The sequence below is a fragment of the Mus caroli genome, unplaced genomic scaffold (genome assembly GCF_978045245.1).
Source record: "Mus caroli unplaced genomic scaffold, Mus_caroli_1 scaffold_16, whole genome shotgun sequence".
Taxonomy (NCBI): Eukaryota; Metazoa; Chordata; class Mammalia; order Rodentia; family Muridae; genus Mus; species Mus caroli.
The window spans coordinates 51,898,591-51,911,705 of NW_028227271.1; the positions used below are offsets into that span (position 1 = coordinate 51,898,591).

Genomic DNA, 13,115 nt, shown 5'->3' on the forward strand with positions numbered 1-13,115 from the left:
TACAATGTGGGTAGATCTTTTTGATTTGTTCTTTGCATTGTACGTGAATAAATTTGAAGCTAGGTGATTTGTCTTTGATCAGTAAATAATATTTTTCTTAATAACTCCAAATAAAGAGAGATAAATCAGTATTTACTGCCATTTAAACCGTAATATGGAGAATACAAATGCACCCTGTCATTTGGAAAGCTGAGAGAGACTGAGATACAGGAGATGACTCAGGGTCAGATGAAACTCATTAGAATCCCAGTTCAGCTACTTACCAGCTGCATACATCTGAATAAATTATAAAATAATGTGAATTTTGGTCTGTAAAAGTAGAGCAATATTCCAATCACGGAAGGCCTCTGTGATGATTAGAGGGGATGATGTGAATGAAATATTTGCCAGTTCTTTATTACTAGGAGAAAATAAACCCTCTTCAGTTATTGGATGCTCAGTGGCATGTTGGTTCCTAACAGACCAGGATCCTGCAGGAAGCTCAGACACCCTTTATCTCCCATGAGAATCTTCACAGAACACAAATGGCATTTACTGTTAGCCCAAGTTGTGGAAATCATTTTGCATTCTGAATATGGGATGGGAAATTCGTCTGCAGATCTGATGCAATCCCCATCAAATTCGTGATAACATTCTTCACAGGACTAAATAACAGATGGAATCCTAAAATTGATACAGAGATACAAACTAGCACGAGTAACCAAACCCACCCTCAACAGAAAGCGATACTGGAGTCACTACAATACATGAACTCAAATAGCACTGCAGAGCCAGAGTAACAAAGAGAGCGAGGGCCTGGCACAGAGACAAACATGTGCTGTGCAGCAGTGAAACAAAGCAGAAGAATCAGAAGCAAACCATAGCTATACCCACCTCATTCTGGAAAAGGTGTCAGAAGCACATATCGCATAAAGGACGCTTTCATTATTCCGTGCTCTGGGGAAACTGGCTTTCACACGAGAAGAATAGAACTAAGCCATTTCCCTCACACAGCTCAAAACAAAAACAAAAACAACACAACAAAAACAAACTCGCAAGTAGATTAAAGAACTGAATTCAGGATTTGAAACTCTGAAACAGCAAGAAGAAAATACAGGTGAAATAATTCCAAGTTGAGGCCTGGGCAGACACTCTCTAGACAGGAATGGTACGGAATGGGGGTAATCTCAAGAATGACAAACAGGTTTATAGGAAATTAAGATTCCACACAGCAAAGGAAGCCACTACTCAAGCAGAGAATAAGCCTATATCTTTTCCAACGACACATCAAACATGGTATTAACATGCAGGGTTTATAAAGAACTACAAAATATATACACCAAACCCCACATCAGCCAGACTCCTGTCTGATGCTTAAACGACAGAGTGGAATGAGCACAAGTATAATTTTTATATAGATTCTTTACTGTTTATTTTTTGCATTGCTGGTAAAAACTGGCATGACTGTTTCATAATTTAGACTTTTAAACAATTGCCTAATCACATTTGAGTACTGAAACATGAGTCTGTGTTTACCCAGTGTGATGCTTTGTACATGCTTGGCCCAGAGAGTGGCACTTTTAGGGGGTGCAAGTTGCCTTGTTGGAGTAGGTCACTATGGGCATGGGCTTAAGACCCTCATACTAGCTGCCTGTAAGTCAGTTTTCCACTAGCAGCTTTCAAATGAAGACGTAGAACTCTCTGCTCCCCCTGTACCATGCCTGTCTAAATGCTGCCATGCTGCCACCTTGATGATAATGGACTGAACCTCTGAACCTGTAAGCCATCCCCAATTAAATGCTGTCCTTTATAAGACTTGTCTTGGTCACGGTGTCTGTTCACAGCAGTAAAACCCTAACTAAGACACGTAGCTACTCATTTCCTACGGTGCTACATTTTAACCCTTTCCCCACTTCAGCTCTAGTCTACTATGGTCTCAGCAGATTTTTAGTAAGTTCAAACCCTCTAAGAACACCAACCCAATGTTTTAGGGGCTCTCAAAGACTGCACACAAGCTACTCCAAAAATCTTAGTAGAAGGCAAGGAAGCTGATGTCTGGCTTGTGCTGCACTAAAGCTTCAGCAACATGCACAATATGGGCACACATTCATCTTGTGTTTCTTGAAGCTCTTTTTGAAACTAGACTGGTATTGACCATTTAGCAGATGGCAAGATTCAATTGACAAGGGGCTATTGATGTCAATTTCATCTTGCAGAAATACGAATACAGTCAATAAAAACTCATTGACCGGGCAACGTTTGCCTGCTTACAATAAACAGTAATAATATGTGTGTGTGTGTGTGTGTGCGCACTTATACACCAGTGAGGGTGCGCACACGTGCAGCAGACGGCAGTGGGAGGGAAACTAAGTCTCCTGCATGGTTTCTGGCAGCTCTGAGACTTAGTTTTTTAATGGTTTGTAGTTGCAGACACAGAAATCAGGAGAATGAAGGTTTCCACGGCTTTTACAGAAACAAGATTGGATCAGTTCTCCAAGTTCAAGTAGAAGCTTAGTTAGAGGGTTTTGTTTGTTTGTTTATTTGTTTGTTTCTTAAACTCTTAGAAAGAGCTATCAGCAGAATCTGTTTTTCTCTTTGTGGGTTTTAAGATTGGAGTGTGGTCTCTTAAAAAAAGAATTCGGCAATGTTTCTTCTGTTTCTATTTTGTAGAATAATTTGAAAAGTATTGGGATTAACTCTTCTTTTAAAGTTTGAATTCTGCAATAAAACCATCTGGCCCTGGGCTTTTTATGGATGAGAGATTTTTAATTACTACTTGTATTTCACTAGGAGCAATAGATTTGTTTAAATTGCTTATCTGAACTTGCCTTGACTTTGGTATATATTGAGAAAATTGCCCATTTCCTTTAGATCTCCCAGTTTACAGTGACCTTATCACTCTCTGCATTTCCTCGGCGTCTGTCCTTAAGTCTTCCCTTCATCTCTAACATTATTAATTTAGATATTCTCTGGCGGCCTTTTAATTACTTCGGATAAGGGTTTGTGAATCTTATCGATTTTCTTAAAGATTACCTTTTTATTCAATTAATTCTTTTTATTATATTGATCTCTGGACATTTGACATTGTCCCATCCAGAAACCCATGCTCTCCTGATAATGTTTGTGTTAATTCTCAAAATCTTTCCTCTATCACTGTTCATTTCAAGTTTGTTCAGTATTTTCTTTTCCTATTTTTTTTTATTGTTTCTCTTTTTCTAGTTCTGAGTTTAAATGTTTTAATCCAGTTCATTTCTTTTTTCTGTTGAGAAGTAGTTCACAGTCAATCTAGAAGTTAAGTAAAAATATGTTTTGAGGTCATATAACCCTAGAAAATACTCTATATGACCTTTCTGATAGGAAGGCTTCATGTTCATTAATAAATCAAAGACCAGTTAAAATCAGGATTTTTTTTTGAAAACCTAACAATTCTATATCTTACTAGGCTTTGCCCACTTCTGCTATTAAATAAAATATAAAAATACAAAATGATGAAGATACGAAGAAGAGCTACAATTCAAGATTCTCTTTTGATGATGGAAAAAGAATGGAACGTATATGGTCCATGGAAGTTAGGCATCTTTGGGAGCACTTACACTAAAGCCATCTATTTGGAAATCCAATAATTTGATTTTTGAGGCTCTTAATCACATTTGAGGGTGAATTTTCTTGTCCATTTTCCTTTTTGGATACAACTCCACATTTTTATATAATAAAACTTTTGAAAACAATTATTTATTCTTATATTTCTGCTTATGAGCCTAACGTAAGAGCTGAGCCATCTCTCTAGCCCAATTTTTTTATTCTTTAAGATTTTACTTTAATATATAACATATATTAACTTTTTTATTAGTGTTTTGTGAATTTCATATCATACATTTCAATGCCATTCATATCCCCGTCTGCAAGTACCCACCCTCCACCCTTGCAGCCTTCCCACACAACAGAGAAAAAAAAACTCACTCAAGCTGTAGTGTGTCAGTGTGTCACAGTGTATACCTTATTTGCACACTTCTTTGCTCACAAATGTTCATTGCCATGACTCTTTAGTCTGCTATGAGGCCTCTGGCTTCTGCTACTCTATCCATCCTGGAACCTCACTGGGACTCCTCTCTGCTATCCTGTTGTTGCCCTGTGTCATGGACATCCTATAGTTTTTGATCTGTAGTACCAGCCCTTTCATGCACTCCAGCAGTCCATCAATGGGGTAAAAGATGGGGTGGTCCAATTCAAAGCCCTGGATATGAACCTGAGAGGTATCTAAGCTGGTCAACCTGCCTGCTCTCCTTCTCTCGTGCCTTTGAGACTGGCTCACCTGCAACCACTGCAACCAGAGCCACCTCTACCCTGCTGTCCACACAAAGGTCAGGGCCAATTCTCCCGTCTACTGCAGGTAGTGAGAAACAGGGCCAGTTCTCACATGATGCCCAGGTTAGGGGTAGGGCCAGTTCTGCACAGCCCTCAGGTATCAAAATGTCCTCCGGGCAACAGCCCAAACCAGGGAGTTCCTTCTAACCTTTGATAGCAATAGATACCTGCTGCTGCAGGGCCACAGACCCAAACATGGCCCCTTGTAGTAGTAATACAGGCCAGGACCCTACCATGGCCCTAGGTGTCATCACCAGCTACTCACTACTCTCACATCTCCAATGCTTCCCCTCTTCACTGTGCCCACATCCTTCTGCTTCTCTTTCTCTTCCATGTCTTCACTACGTACTTGCTTCTCTTCATGGCACCAGGACCTCTGAGTGCCCAGGGTCATCTCAGGAGTGTTCTCAAGAGACCTCACTTGTGCAAGTGGCATTATGACTTTATGGCACTGGGCAGGACTCATCTTGGGCATCCTATCTGCCCCCCACCCCCAACCAGGAATGCACAGCACTGGACTCGTGGTTATCTCAGGTTAGCTCCCTATTCGGGCCCCATGACACTGGTCTGGTGGTCATCTTGGGCTCTCTCCTTGCCCAGCCCAATCAAGTGGTTCCATGCAAGGGCTGTCTCTCTTGGGTTCACTCCAGCCCAGGGCCCACATTCCCAAGCGGAGTTCTTCTAGTTTCTGGCTTGCTCTAGATTCTTGGAGCCCATCTGGGCCTGATTGGTACTGTACAAATGGTTATCTCAAGCTAGCTCTCTGTCAGGCACCCTGGAGCTCCAATGGAGATTGTCTCAGGCTCACTTCTTTTTCAGGGAATGCTAGGCTACTAATCATTAAGATGTTCATAAGTCGGAACACTGAGCATAGACATAACCTTTCTCCTCTCTGTCATCTACTGTTGCACATGTGACACAGCAGCCACATGTACAAGGCCTCTAGAGGCATGTTAGACATATCGTCCTGTTATTCCTCTGTGTTCTGTTAGACAATCACTCACACACACACACACACACACACACATGCACACACACACACACCACCTCTAGTTTATCTCTATATCTTACCTACTGTAAATGGTACTACTATAAACCCTGAGGGCAGGTGCCTCAGAGATACATTAGTTTGGAGGCTTAGGCTAAAAGTTCTGAAGTGGTGGAGCTGGGTCATATAGAAGATATATTTTAGGTTTTCTGAAGAATCTCTATAGTAAGTTGCCTAGTGTCTGGATGAAGTCACCTTCCCCAACAGCAATTTGCGAGTGTCCCTTTTGTCCATATCATAGATAAAACTTGTTTCTTAATGACTGGCATTCTGACTAAGATAAAATAACAACTTAATGTGGTTTTGCTTTGTATCTCTGACAGCCAGTAAAGTTGAACTTTGCTGGACATTTATTGACCGTTTGCTCTTCACCTTTTGAGAACTGTCCATTGGTCTCCTTAGCCCCTTTAGTTTGCATATTTTACATATTAACTATTTGCCAGATGTCCTGCTTTCAAATATTTTCTCCTATTCTATAGCACATTTCTTCACTTGATTCTTAATTCCACCAGACCCCTTTGATTTGTTGTTGCCATCATTTCTTGAGACTGGAGTTCCATTCAGAAAACTCATGCACATCTTGAAGTGCTTTCCCTCCTTTGTCCTGTAACACTTTCTGTTCTTACATTAAGACATCTGATTCATCTGGAGCTGAATTTTGTGCAGGGTGAAAGATAGACACTGGCCATGTGTGGATACCTTGATTTCTCAGCTTTTTTGGCAAAGAAGTTGTCTTCTCTACAATTTGTATTTTCAACTTTCTTCTTTGTCCACTTTGAAGTTAGTATTGGATAGCCTGGATCTGCTCACTGACAGTCTTGAAGTCTAACAGATATCACACAATTGCTAGCAACAACTTGGAATTTCTTAGTAACAAACTTGGCAGTTTTTTCCTAAACATTTCCACGCACTTTCATATGCTAATAATCAATCAAAGCTTTCCTTTCCATAAAACTCGCAGCGTATCTCTTTGTCCCCTCAACACTTTAGTCTCTCCTCACCCTCCTATCTTCCTCTCACTTATCCCAACAGAAACCATTTTCCAGCTACCCCCCAAACAAGATCTAATCAAATTGTAGCCTTTACGTGGTCTTTATCTCAGCCAGAGTTATCTGATCTAACTGATCACATTACACCCTTTCTATGTAAGATCCGTGTGAGGTTGAAGTCTCAGTTGACATTTTGACTGCAGCAGCCTCTCTGGGCCGGGAGGGGCTTGCTTTCTACTGATATTATGCTCTTGCACACCTGGAACCTTCCTTAGAAACAATCTTTAAGGATGTTATAAAGGCTCCTGAGATGAGAATATCTTGGAATTTTTCTGGTGTATCTCAACATATTCTGATAAAAGGAAACTTTTTAAAACATGGGGCATCATACAAAAGACAAAGGCAGAGATTGCTGTGGAATCCATAAAGGATGGCCTCTCTTTCAAGCATGTGTTGAAATTTTGCCAAGGGAGCGTAATAAAATACTCCCAGTTGTGCAGTCTATCGTGTCTTTTTCATTTCTTTTTCTTCTTGATTAATTAATTAATTTACATCCTGAAAGGATCTTCCCCTCTTTCCCCTCCTCCCAGGCCTGCTCTTTCATCACTTCCCCCTCCCATCAATCTGCCCTACTTTCCTTTTCGTCAGAAGCTCCCCTGGATCTTTACCTGCCTTGGCATACCAAGATGTAACAGGACTGGGTTGCTCTTCTCTTGAGGCCATCCACTCAGGGGAAAGAAGCAGAGTCAGAGACATCCCCTGATCCCGCTGTTAGAGGTCCTGCATGGGACCAAGCTGTACATATGTTACCTGTGTGTAGGGGGCCTAGGTCCGTCCTATGTATGCTCTTTGGTTAGTGGTTCAGTCTCTGTGAGTCCCTATGGGCCCCGGTTAGTTGATTCTGTATATTTTCTTGTGGTTGACCTCTCTGGTTTCTTCAATCCTCTCCTGTCCCTCTTTCACAAGATTCCCTGAGCTCTGCCTATTGTTTGGCTGAGGGTCACTACATTGGTTTTCATCACCTGCTGGCTGAATCAACTCAGATGACTGTTACGCAAGCCTCCTATCTGCAAGTATAGTAGAATGTCATTAATAGTGTCAGAGGTGGGCTGTCTCTCATGGCATGGGACATTCTCGTCCATTCCCCCACTTTATGCTCCCTCTTTATCCCTGCACCTCTTATCAGCAGGAACACTTGTGGGTTGAAGGTTTTGTGGTTGGGTTGTTATCCCCATCCCTCCATTAGAAGTCTTGCTTGGTTACAGGTGGTGACCATTTCATGTTTCTTATCCTGTATTGTTAGGAGACAGCTACAGTCACGCTAGGAGATTTCCATTGTCCTAGATTTCTACCTTGTCTTGAGAATACCCTCCCCCCACACAGACTGATTCCACTTTTCTCTCCCAGTTCCCTCTCCCACCATCCTTCCCATGCTTCATCCTTCTTGTTTGCCCTCTCCTACCCAGGTCCCTACCTCTATCCACCCAGATTTTACTTCCCTCGATTTGTCAAGCCTCCTGTTTGGGGCTCTGCATGTTATTTAGTTTCTGTGGAATGCTTCATGGATTTGTGTGTCATCCTTGCACAGGTGCCATGATCATCTTCTTTGTATCATTCCAATTTTAGTATATGTGTTGCTGATGCAAGTAAGTCTTTTTTCTTTACTATCTGGGATCTGTTAGTATTAGACCAAACTCTGATACTGTCTTGCTTTTTTTTTTTTTTTTTTTTTTTTTTTTTGGTCATAGCAAAGAATTAAAGAATTAGGTTTGCTTTTCAAGATAATGGTAGCAATGACAGTACACAGTACTGCAACTTTTTAAATTCCTTAGCAAGTAAACCTCTTTTTAAAAAAAAAATCTTCAAGCAATCAGAAGATGATGGATCTCTTAAAAGGTTCTGCTTCAAACAGTGATACAAGGGACCCAACTTTGTTCACTCCATAGTTTTTGCATGTTAAAGTCCTGTGAATAATCACAACCTACTCAATACAAGGCATAAAGAAAGAGTGGGTAATATGAAGGTTCTTATGGGCCAACCCTGGAAGTGATTGATGCTCATCTCTTCTGCCACATTTCATTGATTTCATTGCCCAGAATTCTGGGATTTGTAGTCTAACTGAATATCTAATTGCAATACAACATTAGTTGTCATCAATAAAGTTTATATTATACAAACACTAGCATTTCATGAAATACATTTTTAGAAGTTTTAGATACATTTAAAGGTTAAGATCCACTAGACAGATAGTACATTGCTCTTATTAAAGCTATAAAATTACAAAATCTGAGAATATAAAGACCTGTGATATTATCAATACAGCCAAGAAAATGAACTTATCTGTCACTCCAGTGCATTCCTTGGGTCTCTTAAACAATGATTTTTTTTCTCATTTTCTATAAGTAGCAAAAAGCTCATCTCTTTTCTACCAGTAGAGATAAGTTTGTATTTTATACTATATACTTATATAGTATATACACATAAATTAATATAACATATACATTATATATATATATGACACACACACACACACACACACACACATATATATATATATATATATATATATATATATATATATATATATATGATAGGGTAAGTAATGTGAACTTTTTTGGTCTGACATGTTTTTATTTGGTGAAATTATTTTGAGATTCTGTATAAGAGATATTGTTTATCAATAGTTTATTTTTTCCACATCAATTCTTGAAATATATGTATACATACTGATAGAGTAGAAGTGGGAGAGAAATTTGTATCGAGATTTCATTAAACTACAAATCTATTGGGGAAGGATTAAGCACTTAATATTGGGAATTCCAATATACAAACATGTATATTTACTTATTTAAGCTTTCTTTAACTTCCAGTGTGTGGTACCCAATGGATATGCTGTACACATCTTTGTGAGGTTTATCTTTATTATTTTATATTTTATGATCCCACTGTAAACAGCATTGGATTTTAATTTCACTTATGATTTCTAGATCATAGGAATGCAATAGATTCTTGTATATTGTCCTTTATGTCTTCAGTCTTGCTAACTTCGTTTATTAGTATTAGTATTTGTGACTGCTTTAGAAGGTTCCTTATATATCATCATTTTATCTGTTAATGAAGTCAGTTACCTTTTTCTTTTATTGCACGTAACTTTTATGCAGTATATTCCAATTTCAGTCTCCTTTCCCCTATTACTCATAATTCTTCCCCAGCTCTCCCTCCACTCACAGTCCTTCTGTCTCCTGTTAGAAACAGACGTCTAAGGAACAATACTGAAACAAAATGAAATATAATAAAATCAATAAAAAACAATTTGTAGTATGAAAGAACCATCAAACAAAAAGAGCCAAAGAAAAAGCACAAGAAACAAACACACACATACACACACACACACACACATACACACACATACACATACATACACATACACACACATCCACACTCATACACACACACATAGACACTCATACACACACACTGTAATCACATAAAAACACAAAATCTAAAACCATAATGCATATGTAAAAGACCTATGTGGCTAAAAGAATAAAAAGATCTGATAACATTATATGACAATGAACCTCCAAAATACGGCATGGTCATTTTCTGTTGGCCATCTCCTGCTGGGCATGCAGCCTACCCTTAAGAGTTGTTTGTTTCCCCAGTAAGACTCCCTTGAAGAAAACTAACTTTTCATCTGCAAAAGGTTATCAGTTGGAGCTAGCTTCTGGGTTAGGGTGTGGGTGTGTGTTCCCTTCTTTCAGCTCTACAGTCCTGTCTGGTATGGACCTGCACAGGCCCTGTGAGTGGTTGCCATAGTTTCTGTGAGTTCATTTGTGTACAAACCCTCTTATGTCTAGAAGGCCTGATTCCTCGGTGTCCTCCATCCTCTCTGGCTCTTACATTCTTTTGGCTTTCTCTGCCGCAGAGTTCTTTGAGCCCTGAGGGGAGAGATTTGTTGAAGAAATCCCTTTTAGGAGTGAGTGTTCTAGGTCTCTCACTCCCTGCACATTGCCTGGCTATGGGTCTCTATATTTGTTTCCATCTGCTGCAGGAGGAAGTTTCTCTAATGATGAATGATCAAGCCATGGATCTATACGTATACCTGGATGTTAAGGAATTTCACTGCTATGTTCCCTTAGAAGAACAGTATTATTTGGTTTTTCACCTAGGTCTCTGGCCTAGCTAATCCCAGGTTCCTGGACACCCAAGAACCCCATCACTGAAGTGGGCCTTAGTCAAATCAGATATTGGTTGGTTACTACAAACTGCCACTATTACATCAGAATAGTGCAACAATGTAATAACGATAGCAGGCAAGTCATTCTTTGTAGATTAGGTGTTTATGGCTTGGTAGGTATTTAGGTTTCTCCTTTGGTAACATGCAGAGTAGCTTCAAATACCAAGAACACTGGCTGCTACAGGTGAATGCTTGAGGAAAGCGTCTATTCAAGTTCTCTGTATTAAATAAACTGTGTAGGTATTGTGGACGCCATAGAACTTTAACAGTGTGTTTGTTCCTCCAATTGCCTTGGCAATAGACTGGGATGTTTGAGGGTTCCTAAGGGAGCCCATTGGCCAAGAACATAATGAGGTATAACTCATTTTCTGTGCTAAAAGCTTAATTTAGTGAAGAGAGATATCCAGGTGGGGCTCTATCTCCCCTGTTATTTGACAATCTCATTTAGATGCTTTAGGAAGCTTCTGCTATGTTGAGTTTCTTCAGGACTCCTCAAATGGTCCTTAGTGTTTTCTAGCCTTCCTGTATTCTCTTCTTCACTCACTCCTTCCCCTGCTTCCCTATTTGATCCTCTTATTCCATCCACACATATACCCCAGACCAGACCAATAACTATTTTCCCTTCTTAGGAAGATCCATAATTCTCTGTGTGTGTGTGTCTGTATCTGTCTCTTTCTCTCTCTTGCTCTCTCACTTTCTCTCACTCTCTCTCCTATTCTCATATAAATCCTCTGATTATAAGGACTGAGGCTTGTTTGTCAATGACTTAACTACTAATATTCACCTATCAGTGAATGCATATCATATTAGCCTTTCTGGGTCTGAGTTACCTAACTCAGGATAATTTTTTTAGTTAAATCAAATTTCCTGCAAATTTTATGATTTCATTTTTTTTTAGCAGCCAAGTACTACTCCATTGTATAAATGTATCACATTTTCTTGATTTACTCATTCATTGAGGGATATCTGAGTTGTTTCTAATTTGTGGCTATTATGAGTAGAGCCTCAATGAACATGGTGGAGCAAGTGTCTCTGTAACAGGATATATATATGCCCGAGTGATATAATTGAATCTTGAGGTAAATATATTCTCACCTTTCTAATAAACCACCACATTAATTTCCATAGTGACTGTACAAGGTTGCACTCCAACCAACAATGGCTGAATGTTGCTATTCCACATCATCACCAATAAGATCTTTTTTTTTTAATTGATTTTGGTCATTTCCATTGATGTAAGGTGAAATCTCAAAGTAGTTTTAATTTGCATTTCCCTTATGACTAAAGATGTTGAATAGTTCTTTAAGTTTTTCTCCATCATTTTATGTTTTCTTTTTTGACAATTCTGTTTAGATCTTTAAGCCAATTTTTAAATGGGTTGTTTTATTGATATCCATTTTTATATCTTCATATATTTTAGATATTATCCTTCTATCAAATATGTAGTTGGTATACATCTTTTCCCATTCTGTAGGACTGTGATTTGTCTGAATGGTAGTGTCCTTTGCCAGGCAGAAGTTTTTCAGGTTTTTGTGCCTATATTGTCTGTGTTCTGTTCAGAAATTATTTTCTTTGACTTTGAGTGCCAGTGAGTTCAAGACTCTTTTATCAGATTCATTGATTTGGGCCTCATATTAAACTCTTTGATCCATTTGTACTTGAGTATTGTGCAGGGTGATAAGTATGTATCTATTTACATTCTTCTATTCCTATCCAGTTTGACCAGAATTATTTGTAGAAGATGCTGTCCTTTCTCCAGAGTGTATTTCTCCTTTATTTAAAAATTGGTTGTCCATAAGTTTATGGTCTTATTTCTTGCTCTTCAATTCTATTTCACTGACCAATATGTCTGTTTTTGTTTTTTTGTTTTTTCCAGATTCATGCTTTTTTATTACTATAGCTCCGAGTTCAATTTGAGTTAAGAGAATTATAGCTCCACCAGACATTTTATCATTCAAGCATGTTTTAGCTATTCTGGATTTTTTTCTTTACATATAAAACTTAAAAATGTCTTTTGAATTCTGTGAAGAATTATATTGAAATATTGATGAGGATTGCTTTGAATCTGTACATTCTTTGGGTAGGATGATCACTTTTACTATGTTAATCTTACCAGTTCATGAGCATTGGAGATTTTCAATCTTCTGATATCTTTATTTTCTATCTACAGTGTCCGAATGTTTTTAGTCACACAATTCTCTCACTTGTTTGATTATAGTTACCCCAAGATATTTTATATTTTTGAAGGCTATTTTAAAAGGCATAGTTTTGGGCTGGTGAGATGGCTCAGCGGCTAAGAGCACTGACTGTTCTTCTGAAGGTCCTGAGTTCATATCCCACCAACCACATGGTGGTTCCCAAACACCTGTAATGAGATCTAACACCTTCTTCTGGCACATCTGAAGACAACTACAGTGTACTTATGTATAAAAAAAAATAAATCTTTTTTTTAAAGGTATAGCTTCCCTGATTTCTTGGTCTATTTGTCATTTGT

General features: G+C 38.7%; 2 non-coding genes across 2 annotated transcripts; both read right to left on the reverse strand.

The window, feature by feature from the left end:
• Nucleotides 1-5,165: 5,165 nt before the first annotated feature.
• Nucleotides 5,166-5,297, reverse strand: LOC115029466 (small nucleolar RNA SNORA17). The gene has a single exon (XR_003835042.1). It is a non-coding gene; the product is annotated as a small nucleolar RNA SNORA17 (small nucleolar RNA).
• Nucleotides 5,298-7,924: 2,627 nt separating this feature from the next.
• LOC115029536 (U6 spliceosomal RNA) lies at nucleotides 7,925-8,031 on the reverse strand. The gene has a single exon (XR_003835095.2). It is a non-coding gene; the product is annotated as a U6 spliceosomal RNA (small nuclear RNA).
• Nucleotides 8,032-13,115: the final 5,084 nt, after the last annotated feature.